Source organism: Numida meleagris, chromosome Z (assembly GCF_002078875.1).
Source record: "Numida meleagris isolate 19003 breed g44 Domestic line chromosome Z, NumMel1.0, whole genome shotgun sequence".
NCBI lineage: Eukaryota > Metazoa > Chordata > Aves > Galliformes > Numididae > Numida > Numida meleagris.
Genome location: NC_034438.1, coordinates 53,785,491 through 53,810,000, shown reverse-complemented (window position 1 = coordinate 53,810,000; position 24,510 = coordinate 53,785,491). Strand labels below are relative to the sequence as shown.

Genomic DNA, 24,510 nt, shown 5'->3' with positions numbered 1-24,510 from the left:
GCAGAACATTGCTGGAACTTTTGAAACCACATCCTTGTAGTGACAATGTGAATCTTGCTGCTGTCTGTCTTAGCAGGATGGTGGAAGTGCAATCCTGCCATGACACATGCCATCTAAATTGGTAGTCCGTGGTGAGAACAGCTGTGCTTCCTTTCTGCCTCAGATGAGGGAATTTTGTTATAGATTGCCTCCATAATGAACTGTGTGGGAACATAATTTGAGGCTTTTGAAATCCATGACACAAACATGGTGGAGTTCTTTGCCTTCTCTGTTTCAGTCCTTTGAATATTTCAATGCATTCTGTTCCGAAAGGAAAGGTGACATCATTGCTACCAGTTTAACAGAAGTGAACTAATATTGGAAAACTCTACGTGCTTGCCTGCAGGTATGGACCTGATTTCATGCATACCAGACGGATATTTACTAACCACAGGAGTTCTTCTGAAGATGGCACTCCAGAAACCTTTACAATTTTTTCCCACAAATTGCCAAGAATAATCCTCCCCCAAGGGCTTCAGCATCTTTGTATGTTTAGTGGCCATCATCACACTAGTTTCAAAAGTGTTCTCCTTGGATTTCTTCTGCCTCTCACACGGTCCAGGGAGGAAACATTTCCCCTTCCCTTCCCTTCCTTTTCCCTTCCTTCCTGCCTTCCTCAATAATAATCTAATAATAATAATAAGATGATATGCTGCAGCAACGTGGAGAACCACTGTGGTTTGAATGACATGTATGCTCAGAGACCAGATGGTTTGCCTCAGTTTCTCTTCCCCTTGTTGTGTAGGCTCTGAGCCATACAGAGTCCTCAAGCACAGACTCAGCAGGGAACTTTAGTAAGCAGCACCAATGCTGCATTAAACTCACAGAGTATGGAAGTGCTGGAGAGCAGGGATGCAGTTCCTTTTGTGAACCCAGCTGAGGCTGTTCCTGCAGCTAACAAGCCTCAAGTGGACAGTTACTTCCCTCTTCCCCTTTTACACAGGGAAAGAAGGATATGAACTTTCAAATGTGCTAGAGCAATATTAAAAGACTCTCTGGGAGAGTCATAGAAGAAGCTTCTGAGAAAGCCTGTCACACATGTAGCAGTGTGAGGGCTCATCCCAAGTGAGAGCACAGAACATTCTCATTAAAGCAATCAACTGAAGACAAGGCATACTGTGAAGCAGCATGGTTTTTTTCGGCAGACATTTGGAAATGCCTCTGCTCTAAATTCCCATTTTCTTGTTCTGAGAAAAGCATTTAGTGGGCAACCCAAACTCACCTTGAAATTACATATTTCAGATTTATTGATAAATGTTACTTAAAGATGTATCTACCTGTGCTTGAAAGTGGACTGGGGCAGTCTGCTTAGCTCCTCCAGTTGGCATTCTGAGTTTGCAGTGCAAACTGAAATCTGTTTAGTCCATCATGATTTCTTTTTTTTCTTTTACATGCATCATTCATTCCAGGCTAAAAGTTTTTTGTACTTGAGGGTACAAAGACATGCCTGAGCTTTTGGGACCACTTGTTAACATCTGCTACAAATGTATTTTTATTAGTTTGAGCCTTCAGTCATTAAGTGTAGAGTGATACATGAAATTGCACAAATAACATGCTGCACAGAAAATTTGCACATGAGTGCCTGCCACTAGAGTAAGGATTAATTTTTTTGGCCAAGAACCATCAGTATCCCCTCCTGAAAATCCCCAGTTCATCATTATCTTTTTATCATAAATATATGCACAGCACTTAACAAGATCACCTCCAAATTTCAAATTCAAAACTTCCCACAGCAGCACAACATTCTTAATACTCACTGCCAGAACAAGTGCAATTTTTGAGAGATTTTCGAGTTTAGGAAGTGGAGGTGGCTTTGGCAACGTGGTTAAGAAGATCCTTAATTTCAACCTTTTAAAATTTTTTTTATTTTTTGGAACCTTTACAACTCACAGTTATCTAACACAGGAAGGAAGATGATCTTCCTCATAAGAGCCAGTAGCCAATCCCAAACCTAAGAAACACCTTGGAGAAGACTGGACAGAGTGAAAAGGAAAATGGCAGCACTGGAGGGAGGAAACCTGGAAGTGTGTTTCACTAGATTTGCTGCAGCCAGACAGCAGAAGCCTTCTGCTTAAGCAGAGCAGATCTGACTAAGCAAAGGGTGTTAGTTAGGAAATGGGGAAATATCAGGAGATCAGAGTATCTCTCATACTGGGTCCAGTCCTTTTGAGTATCTTCATTAATGATTTGGATGATAGAGTGGAGTGCATCCTCAGTAAATTCTCAGACAACAAGAAACCGAGGGGAGTGGCTGATTCTCCAGAAGGCTGTGCTACCATCTAGAGGTACCTTGACAGGCTGGAGAGTAGGGCTGGTAAGAGTCTCTTGAAATTCAACAAAGAGAAATACGAAGTCCCGCACCCGCATAGGAACAACCACGGGCACTAACTAAGACATGCTGAAGACCACCCAGCTGGAAAGCAGTTCTGTCAAACTGTGCATGGGGATCCTGGTGAAAACCAAGTTGAAAGTTGACAGTATTCTTGACTGCCTTAGGCAAAGTATTGCCAGCAGGTCAAGAAAGGTCATTTTTCAGCTCTATCCAGCACTGATGAGTCTGCACTCAGAGTACAGTGTCCAATTCTGGGCCTTCCAGTACAAGAAAGACATGTAAATTCTGGAAAGAGTCCAACCTAGAGCCACCAAGATGATGAAAGTACTAGAGCACCTCTCTTGTGAGAAAAGGCTGAGAGAGCTGGGACTGTTCAGCATGGGGAAGAGGAGGCTCAGGGGACTCTCACCAATGTCCATAAACACCTGAAAGGAGAATGCAAAGAAGATGCAGCCAGGCTCTTTTCATTGGTGCACAATGCTAGGACAAGAGTTAATGGGCACTAACTGGAGCACAGGAGGTTCCCACTGAACACCAGGAAAAGCTTTCTGTGCTGTGTGGCTGACAAGGCAGTGGCACACACTGCCCAGAGAGGCTGTAGAGTCTTCTTCTTGGACATCACCAAAAAATGCTTGGATGTGGTCCTTGTAAGCTGCTCTGTGTGTCTCTGCTTGTGTAGAGGTTGGATCAGATGACACTCAGAGGTTCTTCCAACCTCAACCGTTCCGTGATTCTGACTCTGTGAGGTGAGAGAGGCCTTCCAGTGCTGTTACCTTTGGATAAGCAGAAAATAGACGTGTCTGTACCACTAAAATTGGCATGTCCATGCTCAGAACTCAGAGTGTCCTGGAGGAGTCTGTGTTATTCTCAAAGAATAGAGAATAGGTTGGATACCTGGCAAAAACAAGGGTGTGCCTTGATTTCACAGTCCATACTCTAGGATAGTACTGCTAAGCTCATGAATTGACCTTACAGTCAGTCATCAGGAACTTGCAAGCCTCCAAAAGAAGAGGAGAAGTGAACTGTGACTGAGAAGAGCATTTCTGCAAACTGGTGCATGTGTGTTTTAACCTCGTGTCCTCAGAGGCACTGTTCACCTAGGAACATAATTCATGGTGACACACTCTGAGGGCTAAGAATTATATGACTCTGAAGCCAGCGTCCACTTATTTCACCCCAGTTACACTACAATTATTCTGTCTTATGAATTTGTTTATCTGGAGGTATCCCATTTTAGAGGTAGAGGAGTCAATGAGAAAAATGGAAAGTGCATACTGCCCCACTTTCAAGATCCAAACTGACTGTTGATCTTAACTCTGCATTTTTTTCTTTTTGTCAAGTTGCTGTACATTCTAAATACTGCAGTGAGGTGTTCATAGTGTAGGAGATAGTTTTATATTACTGGAAACTTCAGGGATGATCCCTCTAAGGCCAGTGTTACTTCTGACTCAGGAGTGTCAGCACACAAGAATGTCTTCTGCCCAGTCATTGTCAAAAGCTGAAGAATTCATATCCTCTTATCTCTGCAATGTATCTGGCCCTCTGTACTTTTTTTCCTGAGACTTGGCAGATGGAATATATATTATTTTATGTGTTAGTTTTACTTTTTGCAGTATATGATTTTATCATCACTTTTTTTTCCAAGTTAGCTCGGCTATAAGTCTCCTGAGAAACAAAATGGACACTTCTCTGGCCTCTTAGGGAGCGGCTCTCTCTGTCCTTCTGTGTTAGAATCTTATTAATACAAACTTCAGGAAGCAAAATACAGTTTCATCTACAGGAGCTGTGCAAGATTGGCTGTGTGTTCTGTTAGACACTGTACAAAGTGAGAAACCACTGCTTGTTTGAGGAATATAAAGAGGTAAGGGAGTCATGATTGCTCATCAAGGCTCACACTAAACATCACTGACAGAGATGGGACAGAGATATTTTGACCTGTCTGCTTCCCTTGGCTGCTGTCCAGCCATGTTCAGCTCAGTTGTCAGAAAAACAAGGGCATGCAGAATGGCTGGAAGCACTCAGGGGCCTTAGAAGAAAAGAAGGAGCAAGTGGACTTCCTCAGGAGATCTATGTGAGAAAGCTGGGGGCCTCTTTCCATTCCCTGTCCCACAGTCTGCATGAGGAAGGGAAAAATATTGCAACCTGATAACCAATGTGATTAATTTGTAAAAAGGCTTGTTACAGAGGTAGTCAGATAAGTTCTTATCTGTTTCTTAATGATTCTAAGGCAAAAGGCTTTTTGTCTGAAAATCATCACAGTGGAGTGGTCAAGAGCTACATTCAGAACCATTAAAGAGTGATCTTCCCTTTCTACCTTGTCCAAGTTTTAGTTCCTACCTGAGGAAAAGGTCTTCCTCTTGGTTCCAAAGCAGGAGGCCCCATGGTATTTTCCCCTAGGTTAGTGAAGTATATAGTCTTGCATTTATTTAAGACATTGCATCTGACTACATCTGCAACTATGTGTGCTCACTGAAGAGCTAGATACAGTGTATGAAAGCAAATTCAAACTTTAATGCAGTAATGGGTTTGAGGGAGAATGAAAACAGCATGTTGCCATTCCAACATAACTCCAGTGTGGTCATATTGCAAGCATTTTTAAAAAAATAATAAAGTAGTGATCCTGTTTCTGTGCTTTTACTTTTCAGAGCTTTTCAAAGAACTCATAACATCCACAGTTTCACTGAGAAACAAGTGCTAACCAAATAGCCAAAATTAGTCAAATTATTTTTGTTTCCCCCTTTTTGAGGTTCTTCTTCAGCCCCACCACCTCACTTTCTCTTCAAAAACATGGGAAGTGGGTGAGGTGAAGGCTTGTAAGCCATCCTCTGGTCCCTCTGAATATTTACTTTTTCTCATCTCTTTTTTCATGGCACTAGGTAAGTTCAGAAGTCTTCCTGACTTCAAATGTAATAATGGCTGTCAGTGTGTTTGTCACTCACATTGGGATTCTCTGAATTTGCTGCTCAATTTTTAATATCAGCACACCTGTGGAAAATAAAGATCATATTTCATTGTTACTAAATATGATGCAGTGATGTTTGGCATTATAGATTTTTGTTGGCGTGGTAGATTTTGTTTGTTTGTTTTTAGTACAGTAAATATTGGTGGATCAAATAGTAAATTTTTGAATGTGCAGATATTTACAGAGCAAGACAAGTACTTGGCAAAGCAGTACAGCAAGGTTTTCGTTGTAGACAAAGGAAGAAGCATTCAGCGCTGTGCTAGTACTAACCTAGTAGATATTAATACTTGGTCACAACAATATAATAGGAGATCTGTAGAGTGTCTTGACATCTTACTTCTTTGTCTTAGCACTTAACTTTAATCTGCTAAAGTTTCATACTGGGAGAAACTACATAGCTTCTGTCATCCTAGTGCATTTCTGAACAACAAATTCCACAAAGAATGCACAAGTTAGTTAGGAACAGAGAACAAAAAAAAATTAGGTAAAATCTTGCGATTACTCTGGTACAGGTGAATGCAAATTACGTCTATGTACACATAGACTTATCTTTCAGGACATTCAAGCAGTCATATTTCTAAAAGGTTCCACGTAAATCTCCAATATAGCTGCACCAGCTATACATATTGGGATTTGCACCGGCTTTGTTTAGTTCAAAATCTGAGATCATTTGCTCCACACACATGGTTACCCTGATGACTTGCTGGTCCATACAAAAAAGATAAGTGAAGCAACTGGCAGTGTTTTACAAGGTTTTACAAGAAATCCAATTAGGATCAGGTGCCTTGGAGCTAAGGTTTTCTATCTTGGCACCAAAAGTAGCCAGATTTCTCCCTGGATTCTGGTTCATGACAGTCAGAAAGACATGTTCAGCAGCACCATACACAAAGTTTATAAAGCACTGAAAGATTTTTGCTTGGTTTGAAAATTGTCTTTTGTACATGTTTCACAGCTTCATCAATCACTAATATGGTGAATACACACTGGGCCATTTTCTGCAAAATCATTTCTTCTGTAAAAAAAGCTGCAAAGCATATCCACAGATTTGTAAAGATTCAGCAGAGGTTACACTATAGAGTGGTTGCATTGAACAGCTAACAACTTCGTAGATAAATTCTTACCAGTAATAAAAATGAAGCATCTCGGTTATAAAGAGGGTAACATGCTTACCAGATAGTCCCTGTTTTTGCTCTTCTGTTTAAGTGTTTTGAATGCACAGCAGGTGTTCACTCCAGAGTAAATGATCAGAATTTTATCTTTTGGCAAGCAGAATGCAGATGTGTTGAAAGCAGTAAATCAGCTTGTTATCCCACATTTTTTGTTACAAGTCCTTAAAGTATTAGGGAAACATATTTATAAGCCCTGGCTCTCACTGAAGCAGTGCTCTACTAAAATAAATTGGAGACACTGCATTTCTTGAACTGAAGGGCTCAATTTTCTGAGGTACCCAAACCCAGCAGGATCTGGATGTCAAGGGACTGAGTGAGAGTAAAGATGTAAACCTGGATTTTTTAGGAATGCGAGGTGAAATACACAGCTAATTCCTCCAGTTCTGCATGAATACAGACAGGAGTGTGGAGTACCAGCCAATGCAAGCTCATCCTTTAGCACCTTTCTGTTTTTTAAGAATCCTTTTTAAAACCCAAGTCTTAGCATTAGTGTTGGGATTTGTTGTAAGCAACTGGGTATTTCAACATTGTGCCCCTCCTCTCTGTGCCCACTGAAGGTCTTGGCATGGCTCTTACAGCTTCCCCTGGCTGTTGTGTACCCCATTATCCGTGGAGGAGACCTCAGCTCTTCTGATGTAAGCGCTCGTGGAGGACTTCACACTGGATATCAAGAAACAAACTGGAAGAAGGAAACCCAGCAGCCTGTGCATGTTGGTCATGCATTCCCCACATCAGAGCAGAACATTGTAGAGCAGTGATAACTTTTCTTAAGGATCTTTACTGTTTCTAACAAGTACAGGAAGCCCTTGATATAGAGGAAAGTCATTGATACGGACTTTTATGTGCCATTTTACATTTTGGCACACCTTAAAAACAGAGGTATAGAGGTTGTAATGTGATATTCTTCAATTCTGTTGCAGCACAAAGAAACCCTTTATGACTTCTTCTCCACGTGGCATTTTAACTGAAGAAAGGCAGGGAAAGCATCAGCAGAATGAAAAGGAGAAGCAGCAGAAGCTGTATCTGGTCCTGCCTGATGAACTCCTGTTTCCCTCACAGCACATCCCAAAGTGATACTGCGGCTGTTGTGTTGCACAGAGCTTATGTCTTCCTCTCCTGAACAGGTGCTGCTTCCTCTAGAGGAATTTGATGGGACCTAAAAGACTGATGATGTGTGTGTTAGCCACCTGGTGCAGTTGTGGACTTGTGCAGCAAGCAATGCCACAATTGTTGCAGTAGGCGTTAAATGGAGAGAAGTAGGAGTGAGTCATGAGTTGCAGCTTAGTGTGAGGTAGCAGGAGGAGAAAACAACTGGAAAAATTAATTACTTCACTGAGCAGAGATGCAGAATCCATAGCTGATCCCATTTAGTCTGACTCAGATGTTAAAACTTGGTGTTCTTGTTTCGTGCCTTGTCAAAACTATTCCAAGGCATTAGCGGAGGGTATAGATAAATGAAGCATAGCAGGCCCATGTGCTAAGAGTGGAATAATTAAGAAAGAATAAAGTACTATATGAGTACCACACCAACTTCAGAAGGGCATATCAGCAAACATGAAGCCCTGCACTTTTGTGACTGTGAGCTCGGTGTTGCTTCTGGTGGTTGACAGCATGCCAGCATGGCACCAGGAGTGCCAGGTCAGGGATCGCAGCCAGCATACACCTGGCACTGCTACCACAGCTCATGGCACCCAGCAAAAAGCCAAGCAGAAATTCCCCTGAAGCCCTTGACAGAATGTTCCTGTTAGCCAAAGTGGTATATTGGATCAGGCACAACTAACCTATGCTGAAGAGCCAGGTGGAGAAAGTCCCCTGTAGCTTTCTTACTCCCGTGTTAGAGTAGGTTAGCTTTCAGAAGGTGACGAGCATGGTTTTTGCATAGAAGTAAGGAGAGTGGGAAAGCCTGGTACATCAGAGGGAAGATTTAGACTGGATATAAAGAAGAAGTGTTTTACAATAAGAGTGGTGAGGCACTGGCACAGGTTGCCCAGAGAGGTGGTGGATGCCTGGTCCCTGGAGACACTCAAGGTCAGGCTGGATGGGGCTCTGAGCACCTGATCTACTGTAGGTGTGCCTATTCACTGCAGGGGAGTTGGACTAGATGGCATTTAAGAATCCTTTCCAACTCAAAAGATTCTGTGATTCTGTAATCAGGGGCATGGTAGAGACTTCAGTCTCCCTGTACACACCTCGTGCTCTGGTGCACAGAGCAGGTGAGATGCATGGGGAGGTATGTTATTAGCCAGCTATGGTGAACCTCACAGCAGCATCTAATCCAGCCTCCATGTGCTTCTGATACCTGAGGGCTTTGAGTTCTTCTTAATTACTGGGGACTTCTTCCAGTCAGCCAGATGTCAAAGCAGCATTAAAATCATTTCCAGAAGAGTGAATAAATGATGAAGAAAGAGTATCTGTTACTTGCAAAGAGTGAGTATGGAGCTAGGGAAGGCAGTAACTAATAACCTGTTGCAGATAACTGAACATCAGAAACATGATGCTTTTCTTGTTTGATTGTTTCTTTTCTTTGCTTTTTTTCCTGTCAACTTTTCAAGGTATTGCCTTATTTTCTTGCTCCTTTTTACTTCTCTGTGACCTCTGAGGCATGAAATATAGAAAAAATGCCAGAAGAAGTAATTCCAATGTGTGGAAAAAAAAAAAGAAAGCAACAAAGAACATGGCATTGAGTTAAACTTTTGTAGCATCTTCATTAGCAAAACAGTGGGGAGGGGATACATCTTGCTTTGTGGTCCCTTCATTTCAGACATCAAAGAGAAGCCAGTATCAAAGATCAAGAGGAGTGCTGAAGTGGGCCGTGCTGAAGTCAAGGCTGTTACAGCTAGAGGATCTCAGCTGGACTTATCCCTCTTGGTGCTTTTTTTTTGCATTTTGGCAACAGCTCTTCTTTCAACAGCTGAGACATGGAGCGTCTCATGGCAGAATGCAGGAATCCAGGGATGTGCTGTGAAAGAATCAAGTTTTAGAATAGGCTCCAGGGATGATCCAGACATCTGTCTTCTCTTGCTTTGATCTTCTTTTATAGTTCATCTTCTTTAAGTCCATGTGTGGATTTAAACTAGGACATGGTGGGAAAGTGTAACCTTGCTTTGTACGCTGTCTCTCCTTGCCAAGTCTGTAATTAACACCTAAAACTTTGAAAAAATAAAAAGTTTCCAGGAGGAACTCATGTTTAATGATGGCCTACAGTTCTTCGCAGGGAGTGGGGGGGAAGAACTGAGCTCTGCTCTTTGGTGACAGTGACAGAGCCCAAGGGAATGGCATGGAGCTGTGTCAGGGGAGGGGCAGGTGGGGGTTAGGGAAAGGGTCTGCACCAGAGGGCAGTGGGCATGGCCCCACACTGCCAGATGTCAAGGAGCATTTGGGCAATGTGCTCAGGCATAGGGTTTGAGTTTGGAATGGTCCTGTGTGTAGCCAGGAGTTGGACTTGATGATCCCGGAGGGTCCTTTCAGCTTGGGATGTTCTGTGGTTCTATGATTATATGGCAATCTGTCAGATCTTGCTTGCTTTCATACCTCACTGAATTAACTGCCTTATCTAGAGAAGGCATGCAGGAATTGTTAGGCATCTAGGACAGTGCCCATCATACTACAGAAATATGTAAATTTGTATCATGTTTTGTGGATATACATATGGATATAGGCACGAAACTTTAACCAAACCTTGTGGGTATTCCTTTAGATTAGTGATGCTGAGTACAACACCCATCCCTATCACCCTTTCTTGAGAGCCACTGTTTATTAATGTCATACCATAGAATCACAGAATGGCTTGGGTTGGAAGGGATTTAAAGATGACCCAGTTCCATCCCCCTGCCATGGGCAGGGCTGCCACCCACCAGCTGAGGCTGCCCAGTGGCCCATCCAGCCTGGCCCTGAGATCCTCCAGGGATGGGGCACCACAGCTTCTCTGGGCAGCCTGTGCCACTGCCTCACCACCCTCTGCGTAAAGAATTTCTTTCTAACATCTAAGCCAGTTTTCCTCTCTTTTAGTTTAAAGCCTTTCCCCTTTTTCCTGTCACTATCAGACCATGTAAAAAGTCCATCTCCCTCTTGTTTATAAGCTGCCTTCAAGTACTGGAAGGTCTCAGTGAGTTCTCCCTGGAGCCATCTCTTTTCCAGGCTGAATAAGCCCAGCTCCCTCAGCCTTTCTTCATAGCAGAGGTGCTCCAGCCCTCTGATCATCTTCATGGCCTCCTGTGGACCCACAGCAACAGCTCCACAATCTTCTTCCCCATGTCTGGATGCAGTACTCCAGATGGGGCCTCGAGAGAGCAGAATAGAGAGGGACAATCCCTCCCTCTCCCTGCTGCCACTCCTCTACTGATGCAGCCCGGGATACTGTTGGCCTGCTGGGCTGCAAGCACACACTGCTGGTTCGTTTCAAGCATCTTGTCCACCAGAACCCCCAGGTCCATCTCTGTGGGCTGCTCTTCGTGAACTCTTCTCCCAGCCTGTACACATATCTGGACTGAGATGACCCAAGTGTAACATCCTGCACTTTGCCTTGTTGAACCTCAAATCAGTAAATATTAATGAGACTACTGTGGAACTAATGGGAGCAGCTGCTGGGAATCCCTCCTATAAATAATTTGTGTGTGTGTGTGTGTGTGTGCAAATGTAATTAACACAACTCACTTTATGCTATTTTCTTTAATAGCTCTGGAATCTAACAAGACATTTGTTTTTGTTTTGGTTGTTTTGTTCATATCTTTTAGTTGAAGGATTTGGGCAGGCTGCTAGAAATCCCTGTTAGGTTCCTCAGCACTGGGACATTTTCTGTGTCCACTATGCCCAGAACTATGCTCTGCTGCTTCTTTGTATTGTGTAGAACTGTTTTGTGTCTCAATTCCACTGCACTGGTACGTGTCCTTCAGAAAGAGACTACTTTAACTTCATGGTGATTGACGTTTTTCATTCTGTTTATAACTGGATTTCAGTGCCAAATATAACTATTCCAAGCTTTTATTTTATTGGTGAGGTACTGACCTAGGCATGGAACCTGTAGCTATGTTTGAAAAACTTAAGGATGATTTAAGTATGTTGGCTGCATATAGAAAAATCATAGATTGCATCTTTGTCCTTTCTGCCTGTAGGGACTAACCAGGATCTGGAGGTGGTATAGAGGCAACAGATGGGGAAATATATTAACCATACTTAGGGATGTAAAATCCACTGGCTGAAAGGAGCAGCCTGCTAGTCCTGCCTGCTGTGCAGGGACTTCCCTGTAGTACATGATGGGAATGAAAGCCATGCGTGTTCCATCTTGAGATAATTTCTTTTCTTCTATTTCTTGGCAGCATCCTAAAATAGGTTGTATAATGAGCACTTGAGAGTGTTGTGATTGTTAACTCTGCAGTAATTCCAGTGCACTGACCCCAGAGAATTATCAGAGGTAGGTGTAATTATTTGTAAAGTAAATCAGGCTGGGATTATGAAATGTTTGCTCATGAAATTCCCTTGAAAAGAGATGGTGTACAGTTACATTTCCATTGACCTTTCTGGGCAGCCCTTTGACGTTCCAAGTGGGTGGAGGGAATGTGGAGGCACTAATTTTATCAACATAGGCATAGACGGGCAGTGCTGATGAGGATTTCAGGAGAGAAGGGGCACTTACACCGTGCACAGCAAAACAGCATGACTTCTCAAGAGGCAGCAACCACATCCACCTCACTTCTTTGCTTGTGGAAGTGTATGACACCCTTGTGCAATAAAGCAGAAGCTACTGAGAAAGCCAGTTGGTCTCCAATTGCCTTTTCTAGCTCATCCTCTGTCAAACAAGGGGGAAATGTCTATAAGAAAACTGCACATAGTCACAAAATGAAGGTGGAGTAGCACCCTCAGAAAACAGGCAGTGTAATGGGACTTGCTAGATGTATTGAGCCCACATGAGAGATGGGTATAGGTCTTTCCCGGGGGTAATTCCACAGCATGTGATTTGTGCTCGCATAAAATTCTGCCTCTGCAAAGCATAAAGGGAGAACGGATTCCCCATAGCTCCACACCATCACATTTTACCAGTTTGCTGTATTTTGACAGCAGATTAGTCTCCTTTTTTTGTCACTGGAGTTACAGCATAAAATCTGCAATAAAAGAGAGCGATTTGATATAGTTAGCGAGCACAGATTGTGCCATCACTTGGCCATGGCACCCATTAAAATACACTTGAAAAGGGTTCTGAGAAGCTGTGTCTTTCATTCAAAGATAGCTTTATAACACGTAATTCTAATTCTGTGTGCCTAATATCCTCAGGTAATCCTTGCACTGCTGTTTTAGAAAGCCATCAATTTAGCTAGTATCATTACCTGAAAAGGAATTTTCACATTTTCTCCACTCTACTGTAAGCAATACAGGGTGCAGTTCTTGCTTCACCCACTGCCACAGTCTGGGACTTTCTCAGAATGTCCCATGCAGCCCGGAAGCCTACTGAGCTTGATGCACTATTATACACTGTAAAATGTACTGAACTGATCCTCAACTCCAGTAACTCAGGTGATATCATACAGACTGTATGGTGCAATTTGGTGTGCATTTTAGTGTTAACATCCCCTACCTACTCATTTTTATTTATTTACTTAGCATAGAAATCCAGTGATCCACTGCAGCTCTTTGTGTTGCCGACTACAGGGGTTTTCTTTTTCCAGCCAAGTAATATTTTCAAAGGTGTGGGGCTGCAGCTCTGTCTTTGGTCTTTGAGAGGCCTGGATTGCTTGGTGGAGAGAGGAGGGTAGGAGAAGTAGGATCAAAGTGAGATCTGAATTCAAAATTCAGTAGTTCCTTGCAGTTAACTAATATTTGATTCTTTATTCAGTATTACCTTAAACTGTATAATTCAGAATAAAATTCTCTGATTCTGATACATCAGTGCTGGCAGAGGTAGTGCAGAATAGCTGTTCTAGAAAACATTCCCAAACCAAGCCCCTTGAGTTTCGATTCCTTCTGTTCTTTGCAGGCCAGTGTCACTGACACCCCAGCTGCACAAGATCCCATCCTTCCCATGAGCAGGCATCTAGACTCGCTCCTGGGGCAGGTTTGCCAGCTATTTTTTCAGTCATGCTTAGAAGTTTTCAGGCTCTGATATGAGAGATGGGGAATTCCCTCTGCATCCTCCATTCTGCCACCTTGCAGTGTTTACAATATGTCATTTGAACTCATGGGACTGTTCTTCTCATTTGTTGATGAATTACAGAGTTTCAAAAATATCAGCACTGTCTTTAAAAAAAAAAAAAAAAAGCTCCCAGACTGTAGTCTGGGTCCTTTTGTGTTTACTTCTTGGGTTGTGAACTTCTATAGGAGCTTGTTAGTAAGAGTTTCCACAGCTGAAATAGCTAGACATCTACTGCTAAATAATATAATATAATATAATATAATATAATATAATATAATATAATATAATATAATATAATATAATATAATATAATATAATATAATATAATATAATTGTTGACATTCTCATAGAGTTGTATGACTACATACAAATGTAGCTGAAAAATTATTATATAAAAAAACAGAAATAGTATGAATCTCAATGAAATAATGTGAGCAGCCAGTGCTGATTTTAATGTTTCAGTTATACAAGATCACAGAGGTTTAAGTTCTCCATCAAGCTGATAAATGGTAGCAAAATTTTAATTGCTTCCCACAGAAGGTCACCACCTACTGCAGTAGACAGAAGACTTGATGACGCATTTTTGACATTAATATAGTCTTCCATACAGAGAAATGGAAGGTGGGGGGCTTTTGATCTGATTAGAATCATAGAATCTTTTGAGTTGGAAGGGACTCTTAAAAGTCGTCTAGTCCAGCTCCCCTGCAGTGAACACTTACACTAGATGAGGTGCTCAGAGCCCTGTCCAGACTGACTTTCAGTGTCTCCAGGGATGGCGCATCCACCAAATCATACTCAAATAGGTTATTTAACTCTTTTAAAACATTAATTTGACGTAATAACACTTTATCCCAAAAAAACTCCATGGCACATTTTTCAGCTTAGATCAAAAGAACCCCACTAACAGTGAAATCTTCCTGATAGACAATTTCTGTAATACTTAAAGTTCTATGTGGGGGACCAGGAAAGTGCTAAAGACTAACAGCAACAAAGCCTATGTTTCTTGCAGCTGCCCTTAACAAACTGAAGCAGTATAATGTGTTCCAATAAACCATCAGCCACGGTAATTAAGGTGCTTAGAGTAGCCACATTTCACTGTGGCCACCAGCATTTTATGGAAAAAAAAAACAACAAAAACTTGCAATATGAAAGCAGAGAGAGTGGCATATTTCAGAATTCAGGAGGCAAAAGGCTCTTGGTAGAGGTAGTGTTAAACCTCCATGGGGAACAGCAGTCACAGCCCTCGTGGCCCAACAGCGATTGCTGGAAACAGCAAGGCAGGTACGGACATCGTGGGATAGGGTAACATGGCATCATAAATCCTCATGTTGGGTTCCCTTGTGTCCATCTCTGCTTCACAATAGCAAACAGGGCAGAGTTTGCTCAGAAATTAGTTTGGTCTCTGATGAAACTGGATGCTGGTCTCCATTGATAGTTCCCCACAAAAACTGGTTTTGCAGCATCTCAAGATATGACTTCATGTGGAAAATTGTTGGATTTCCTCAATTCCAGGATTTTGCTTTTTTCCTGAGGAATGGTGCCAAGTGAATGCACACTGCATACAACAGCTTCCTTTGAAGTTGGAAGCAGAAGGCTGCTTTCATCACATTGCTTGTTAGCAGCCTTTTGTGCACCATGGCGAGCAACAGCTTGGGAACTCACTGCAGATTGTGGAGGAAATAGAGAAATACTCTAAAGTCAGCAGTTGAGCTGAGCTGCACTGCAAAATCAGATGTCTGATGTCAGCAGTTACACTGTACTGCAAATTCAAACGTCTGAAGTCAGCAACTACACTGTATTGCATATCCTCCTCCTTAAAAATGGTTGATGCCTGTCAGTTATCTGTGTTTTGCAGACACAGATGTGCAGCATTTGGACTATGGAGACTCCTTCTGTGTATACCATACAGCTGTTGTAATAGCAGTTATTTCCCTATTATACTTATCTTCAAGAACATCAACTCCCTGCTTCTCATGCAGCGCATACTCTAGCAGTATTTCCAAAAGGCCAAGCACCTATTATTTATAAATAGTTCAAACCAGTAATTACTAGACTGGCTTTTGGTAGTTTTGAAAGCTGTATTTCAAGTTGTTTTTTCCACAGATGAAGATTAAACTTGATTCTCTCTTAGGAACTCTGCCCAAGGCCCAAAGTTTTGCCAGCACTGGAGATATAATCATAAAATCATAAGTGTTGCAATTTTAGGTTGATTTTTTTTGGCAACTTCCACAGGCAGCTTTAGTAGTTTTAGATCATCTCTAAATTGATTGTATTGTTTGTGTCTATTTTGAAGCTGCATCGAGCACTCGGCTGGCTACATTGCACAAATTCTTCTGAACTTCTGGAAAAAACTTACTCTAGAATATGCTAGTTCTCAGATTTTGTTAGAAGTGCCTGAAGCCACATCTAAATAGGGAAGTTAATTTGGACTATAATAGTCTGTGAATTAAAAGCAGTGTGGCTACTTTCGATTAACATCTTATATTGGCACCACTCTATGCATTTAGTATAATGGAAACCAAACTGGCATTCTTTCATGCGCAGTGAATAATGGCCTTAAAATACATATGGTCCTGGCAAAGCATAGAGAACAGTAATTGCTCTCAAAGATCTTCAGAGATTTGGCTGTTGGTGCCCAAAATGTTCTCCTCTGACTTCAGCTGGCTTCAGCATGAAGATCAGCTCACTTGCTCAGGCACATGTGCCCTTCCAAAATTTTTGAAACTTGGAACTGAGTTCTTTCAATAGGTAGGTTATTGAAAGAATTTCCCTGTTTAAAGATGACTAAGGAACTCCTGTAACAGACATCTCCTTGGTCTGTTTGTTTTCAAGACGTTATGACAAAGACCCATAATCTCCCTGAAACTGTAGGTCACACCTGTTTTTCAAATCACATAGATCAAGAATGAATGTAAGGATGAAACTAGAAAAGCACAGGCCCAAGTTTCAGCTTCAGCAAAGCAATGACAGCTCTTCAGGGTTTCAGTTACCCACAAATATTCTTAAGCCCTATGTGGATGGGTATGTCCTGCTTGTGGTCATTTGCACACAGTCAGTCAGGTTTGGTACTCACTCTGAATTCGTTTAGATGTGTGTTGTTGCAGCTATTACATTGGTGGTGGGATCACATCAGGCTATTAATGAAGGTGTATGGAACAGTATGGAATATTAGAGAAGTTATCAAGTCTCCTGATATTCCTCATGTGAGTGCCATTAGCTGTAATGAGTTTCCTCAACCGCCATAAATCAGATTGAGGTAATAATCCCTTTCTATTGATCAAAATCGAAGTAGTTTGATAGGTGCCTGCCTGCAGGTGGTAGATACGAGAAAATGTTTCTCTGGACACATACACAATAAGCTCAGGGATGGTCTAAACTGTATTTCTTTGTTTTATTATCTTTATCTGATAAAGACCATAGGTACGCCTACAGCCCTACTGACAAACTCCTGAAGTGCACACAGTTGAACAGCGACTGCAGGGAGGACTCAGGGGTTCACAGTGCTTTCATTGGAAAGCAAAATATACATATCAGATCTACCTATCCACTAGCTCTTTTTTTTTTTGGTCCCAACCATCAGGACCACAACCTCTGCCATTTAACCATGGTTTACGCTGTTTCACAGCTCACCAGAGCAAACCCAGCTGCTTTTCCAGGGTGTTGTTCCAGAGGGTCACGAAGACCATCCAAATCTCCCTCATACCTTTTATTCCATCTCCCTCATGGAGCCTCCATGTGCTTGGGCCCTCCATGTGGTACTGCAGTGAGGTAGATAACATAATGGGCTGCCTGAGCAGGCTGACCTTGAGACCCAGTTGTGTACTTGTGTTAATGTCCACCCTTGGTGAAGTATGGATATTTGGAATTTAGGATCTGTAAATGTTTAAATGTTAAGTCTGTGTGTCTACAGAAATGCTCTTTAAACAGAATAGCAACCACCCACACAGCGGGTGTGTGCCTGATAGTGACTAGGCCTGGAAGATTCGGCCCACTGAAATGAAAGATCTTTTCTCCCAACAGCATTACACCCATTTTAAATGCTTCACTTTTGAGTTTTTATTTTATGTTTATTTACTTTGGGCACAAAAAGAAAAACTAGAAAATTTCTAGGTTGTTATTGTTCTTTTGCCTGCACCAATTGCAACACATTTTGTACTAGGAGATCCTTCTGAATTTGGTGAGATTCTGGGTACGTCCTTGCAAAAGGTACAATAAATATATTATTACACTTTTGTAATTGTAATTGTAACAGCAATACCACAGTTCAAAGGCCTTTTCTTCAGGCTACAGTGCTCTGTGTTGCTATTTTAATAAATTTCACTTTGTGAAGACTTCAGTAGCAAGACAGCTGGGTGATTTACAACCACTGCAGCTTATTGATGTTCTGCCAGCCTATTCAGCCCATATGAGACAAAGTAACAGCATGCATACCTCGGGTGGCTTGGACATGAGCAGCACCTGCTCTATAGCTGCCAAAAAACACCCCTACGCAGTCTTACACTTTTTTTGCTGGAAAGTTTTCAGTAGAAATATGACTATGTCAAGTTGTCCCTGAAATGAAGACAAAATCCAGTCAACACCAGATTATCTCATGAAGTGGTTTTCAATGCAAATTTTTCTGTGATCCTGTGATCCTGTGAGGTTTCATTGCAGTAGCTTCTAAGACAAGTTGCATAACTAAACTGGGGGCTATCACATCCATGCTGCTGGTCACATCCATTACCAGATAACTGAGAAATCTTCCAGGACTGTTATTAGTGAATTACAGCATTTTTTACTACTGAATTAATGAGTAGTCTTTCTTTCATCTGGATCTGCACAGGACTTGTGGGAGTGGATTTGGGAACCATTAATACTTCATTGGTTCAACCACATTAATTTCTGTGTATATGGAGCTCATAAATCTGTAAAATGCACTTGCTTTTGGTATACCTGATTTAGCCTGGAAATCATAAGTGCACTATCTCTGCTTCTGAAGAAGTGCCTATCAGATGCATCACTTCCTGCAGAGTAACAGCCAGCCTGAGCCTCTTGGACTGTTTCCAGACCCTAAAGTTCCTATATACCACCATAATGCTACATGTGAACATGTAATTGTGATAGTCTCAGATAAATATCAAGCTAGACGCTGGGACAGATCCTTTTTTGCTTTAGATAGTGCTAACATAAAACATGAATGAAAAGCTTTTATTTTAGGGATGGAGGACAGTTTACTGGAGACAGTTTGCTTGTATTTCACTTAGTGACCTTTTGCAAATAAAATCAATGTTTTGGGCTCACTTCTAGCCTAATTATATGTTTGGAGAGGGAATGGAATAGCAAGAGACTATATAAATGTCATTGCTCAAGGGACTTTAGGGAGAGATCTTGCTTTAACTGTACGCAGAAAGAAATTATACCATATTTCATTTTCACGTATATTTTCTTCATCTTGGGCACTTATTAACGTGTGTTGCATGATGTGGAAAAAAACATCAGCACAGGATACACAGTCATGAGCATTTTGGGCCCTGGCAAAGCCATCTTGTGGGATCTTAGGGAAAGCATCTGCCTTGTCTGTTTCCACTTCTTGTCTCTGTCTGTTAAATATCTACAGTACCACTGATTCAAGCCATATACACACTGGAAAAGATAAAATTTCCTGTTTTCCAATACCTGTCACATAACCATGTGAAGTAGATACTTTGGATCACAGGCGATAAATGTACCATATCTTAGTCTACCACATTTCTTTGGTAATGGCTATTTTCTTTTGCTTTAAAACAGTGTGCGTGGTCTAAGTTTATATAGTTCAGTGAATAGGGAACTAAAATTATGGGAAGCTAATCCCACCTTTAATGTGACAGAATCTTAGCTGACATAAATTGAGGGAGATTTCAGCTGGATCTCTGCCACTTTGCATGTGTGAATTCTCTGGTTCATCGGCTCTTTTCTCTGGAGGAGAACTTTGTGGCCCTATTAAGTTTCAGTAGAAATGTTCTCCTTGTTTCTGTAACATCTGCCTCAGATGGGGAATGTCAGTCTGTTGGAACATCTATACTCCTTTTCTTGATGAGGCTGTCTGCTAGAATAAGTCTTTTTGTTTTTAGTAACGTGAACCAAATCAAAGCCTCTAAATTATATCACCTTATAAAAAGCTTGTTCTTGTTTTCAGCTATTTGAAAATGTTAACACTGTGCTGTGATTATACAGGACCCTACTTTATTGAATTACTCTCCTACATAGGCAGAAATCACATTGTTATGCAAGGCTAGCATCTCTTTCCTGGATCTGTTAAACTTCAGCCTATAGATGTCCAGAAAAAATTACTTGAAAACCGTAAATGAATCTTTAGCTCAGTATTATTTCTGAAACCATTTATAGATTGCCATTTACCGAACTACAATCAGGCATTCTTCCATGGAAGATTTGAAGAGAACCTGTTTTATTTCCTCTTTGAATCCTTAATTTGTTGCAAGTGTTTCACTGTAGAATAGTGGGATTATTGTTGCTTATAACTATGCATCTATGCACCAGAAAATATGCTTATTTGCATAAATGCTCTACCTTTTAGAGCTGTATTATGTTTCTTTTTTGTATTATGTTTCTTTTTGTATTATGTTTCTTTTTTTTCTATTTTCTTTTTATAGAGAAATACATAAGTATTTCTAATGTAGCAAAAAGATAGACTATGACTAGACTCTTCGACTCTTTATAGAGAATCATAGAATCATAGAATCATAGAATTAGCTAGGTTGGAAAAGACCTACAAGATCACCTAGTCCAACCATCCACCTACCACCAATAACCCCACTAAACCATGTCTCTCAACACTATATCTAAACGTTTCTTGAACACCTCCAGGGGCGGTGACTCAACCACCTTCCTGGGCAGCCCATTCCAGCGCCTGACCACTCTTTCAGAAAAGTAGTATTTCCTAATGTCCAGCCTAAATCTCCCCTGGCGCAACTTGAGGCCATTCCCCCTCGTCCTGACACTAGTTAAAAGAGAGAAGAGGCCAACCCCCAGTTCACTACAACCTCCCCTCAGGTAGTTAAACAGAGTGATAAGGTCCCCCTGAGCCTCCTCTTCTCCAGACTGAACAATCCCAGCTTCCTCAGCCGCTCCTCATAAGGCCTGTGCTCCAGACCCCTCACCAGCTTCATCACCCTCCTCTGAACATGCTTCAGGGCCTCAATGTCTTTTTTGCAGTGAGGGGCCCAAAACTGAACACAGTACTCAAGGTGCGACCTCACCAGGGCTGAGTACAGAGGGAGAATGACTTCCCTACTCCTGCTGGCAACACTTTCTGATACAAGCCAGGATGCCATTGGCCTTCTTGGCCACCTGGGCACACTGCTGGCTCATGCTCAGCCGAGCATCGACCAATACCCCCAGGTCCATTTCCTCCACACAACCTTCCAGCCACTCTGCCCCAAGCCTGTAGCGTTGCCTGGGGTTGTTGCGGCCGAAGTGCAGGACCCGGCACTAGGTCTTGTTGAACCTCATCCCATTGGCTTCAGCCAAGAGATCCAACCTGTCCAGATCCTTCTGTAGGGCCTCTCTAGCCCCAGGCAGATCGACACTTCCTGCCAGCTTGGTATCGTCTGCAAACTTACTGAGGGTGCTCTCAATGCCCTCATCCAGGTCATCAATAAAGATATTGAAGAGGACAGGCCCCAGCACCGACCCCTGGGGAACTCCGCTCGTGACTGGTCGCCAGCTGGATTTAACTCCATTCACCACCACTCTCTGGGCCCGGCCCTCCAGCCAGCTCCTTACCCAGCAAAGAGTCTACCTGTCCAAGCCACAGGCTGCCAGCTTCTCCAGGAGAATACCATGGGAGACAGTGTCAAAGGCTTTGCTGAAGTCTAGGTAGACCACATCAACAGCCTTTCCCTCATCCACCAGATGGGTCACTCGATCACAGAAGGAGATCAGGTTGGTCAAGCAGGACCCACCCTTCACAAACCCAGAAAGCTACAGTTAATCAGTAAAATTCAAGTCTTGAGGTCCCCTCATAGATCAGATCATCCTTACTCAGATGCTACTGAGATGGAATGCTAGCATCATAGAAAAGGTACAGAGGAAAGGCTGAGTCTGATCATGTGCTATCCTGCCTTCCCCTAAAGATACTTGGCATTTCAAAGAGAAAAAGAAGAGCTAAAGTAGAAAATAAAATCCTCAACGTCGTGGATTGTTACATCTTTTATCTTTACAATCATTTGCTAATGACTGAGATCCTCAAACGATGAAGTAATGATGCATATGTGCAGCATAAGATAGCTTAGTCCAAATGGCTTAACACTGTAATAGCAATAGCCCCATGCCCTGATACCTGGGCTAGGACTGATGAGCTCTGACTGTAATGGAAATTAAACAACAGAATTAGCTTGTGAAAAACAGTGGTGTTTCTCAAACACTTCTGAGATGCATGAGAACAGATGATCAGGATACCATTTGGCTCAAGATTATTATTGTAATAGATATAATGTAATATCTAGTGTGCATATACTTTTATACATATGCATACATATATACAGTATACACATATATAAAAATATGTATATATAATATATATAATGTATTATGTATATTGTATATATATACTATATGCAGTATGTAATACATGACAGAATATATATTACATTATATATTACATATTATGTATTATAATTGCGGTTGGATTTGATGATCTTGTGGTTGGACTTGAAGATCTTTAAGGTCTTTTCCAGCCTGAGCAATTCTATGATTCTATATTATATAAACAGGAGGTAAATCAACTTTTTACATGGGTAGTTGATGATAGACAAGAGGCAATGTTTTTAAATGAAAGGAGAGATCTTTTAGATTTGACATCCGGGGAAAATTTTTCACTGAGAGAGTGGTGGGGTGCTGGAACAGGCTGCCAGAGAGGTTGTGGATGCCTCATTCCGGGAGGTGTTCAAGGCCAGGTTGGATGGGGCCCTGGGCAAACTGATATAGTACTTGATCTAGTGGGTGGCAACCCGAACTGTGGCAGGGGTGTTGGAACTTGATGAACTTTGAGGTTCCTTCCAATCCAAGCCATTCTATGACTCTGTGATTCTATGTTTCGATGGTTCTATGATTCTATATAATTAAGGAATAAATGGTAGAATAACATGTAAATTTTGAAATGGGCAATTGAAACTACATGGGATTCCTTTCTTAGTTTCCCAGTAATTGTGCCTTTACTCTCAGTTGTACTGTATGAAATTTTTGTCAGGAAAAATATTCTACAATTAGTTAATTAAATTGATGTTGCTTGAAGTGGAGCAGTAACAAGTTTGGACCTAAAGTTAGTGGTGTGTTTCGAAATGAAGAAGGTTCCTTTAAAATGAATTTATCTTTGATAAAAGGAGCTTTGAGATCAGAGAGGTACCTTACAGTGACCCTAAGCAAATCTTGTCATAATCTTTACAGTAGTATGTTTTTCTGTCCACATCACTGAGAAAGGTAAATAGCACCTTAATCGTCCATATTGACCTCTACATTTTTGTACGGTAGTTACCAGTAGATGTTTCAATTAAATTCACTCAATATGTCCTACAGGCATTTCTTTCTTTCACATGACTAAAACTTTACAGGGCATGCATTCACTGTTTCATCTTGGGGCAAAGTAATTTTTTTTTTCCCAGAAGAGTTTAGTTGCAGGATTACCTTGTGTCTAAAAGGCAACAGGTTTTTATCCACGAGTGCTCACATCTTTGATGGGCTGACAATGGGACTAGATTATCTTAGTGGTCTTTTCTAACTTGAATGATTCTATGATAGTATGGTCTTCCTAAAATATGGAACTAGAATGGTTAATTAGAAAAGAAAAAAGGGAAGTAATCTATCTAATTGTAATGATCCTTAAACCTGCCAATAAGTAATTTCAGGATGATAATTTCTTCATCGTGTGAGGAAAAAAAGCTAGACATTTCTTTGTACAGAGCTGGGAGATTTCGTGCATATGTCTAGTGCTGTATTAACCAAAAGAAGAGTTTCAAACACACCAGAGTACGACACAAAAAAATATCATGTGTGGTACAAGGGGCAAGACATTAGGATATTAAGTCTTGAACTGTCCTTTTCTTGAGTTCAACTGGTTACTATTTGCACATAGGCTGCAGGTAAGATTGAGTGGGTTACCACTGGCTTTGTGTCTGTGCAGATAGAAAACTGAGAATGTTTATGTTCTGTCAAGCTTACAGCTAGCTACCTGAATGTAACAAGTGTGTGGGAGTGTAACAGCATGGGTAAAGAGAGAGAACAAACTGAAGATCAGTAAGGAGTTGAGTGGTTAAAAAAATGGATTAAAGTTTTGTTTTTCAAAGTCTTGTTCTTTAATCTGATTTCACGCAAAGTAATTAATTCACTTTCAGCTCTGAAGCTGTGTATGTCCTGCTCAAGGAGCCAGGAAGTTGTCTGTCAAGTTGTCTGTTCTTAATGATGATGGCTGTGGAATCCTGGAAATTCACACACTACATGGTAGAATTGGTCTTAAGAAATTTCTCTCACTTCTTCGGCCAGCAAAATAGTTGTTTCCTCCACAGCAATTTATTTATTTTAAAACAAAGCAGATTCCTAGGTACTAAACACCATGTGAAGTGAGTGAGACAGGCTTTGTCTTTTGATTTGTTGTTACCAGATGATAAAGGGCCAGACATAGGTGATGATGTACAAAAAGAGGGGGGAATCCTGTTGGTACATTTCCAGTCAAATATTTATTATTTCTGCCAACATCTCCTGTTACAGCCCTACTCCAATGTTCTCAAAGGGAGAAATATCCTATGAGTTTTTTTCTTTATTTTTGCCAGATTTAGATCTACCTGAATTTCTTCTTCTTTTGGATAGGGTCACATACACAGAAAATCAGTATTCACTGGATCAGCAAAAAGAA

At 41.4% G+C, this 24,510-nt stretch overlaps 1 protein-coding gene across 5 annotated transcripts in view; it reads left to right on the top strand.

The window, feature by feature from the left end:
- The window catches only part of NRG1 (neuregulin 1), a 384,342-nt gene that overhangs the window by 44,860 nt on the left and 314,972 nt on the right, over positions 1-24,510 (top strand). Inside the window, exons 2-3 of one of the 5 annotated variants that reach the window (XM_021380041.1) lie at positions 11,818-11,912; positions 13,470-13,547. The exons of 3 other annotated variants lie outside the window; for them this stretch is intronic. The gene's annotated coding sequence lies outside the window, so the exon portion shown is untranslated. The remainder of the gene's footprint in view (positions 1-11,817; positions 11,913-13,469; positions 13,548-24,510) is intronic. One more of the 5 variants, XM_021380042.1, reaches the window with a different exon arrangement.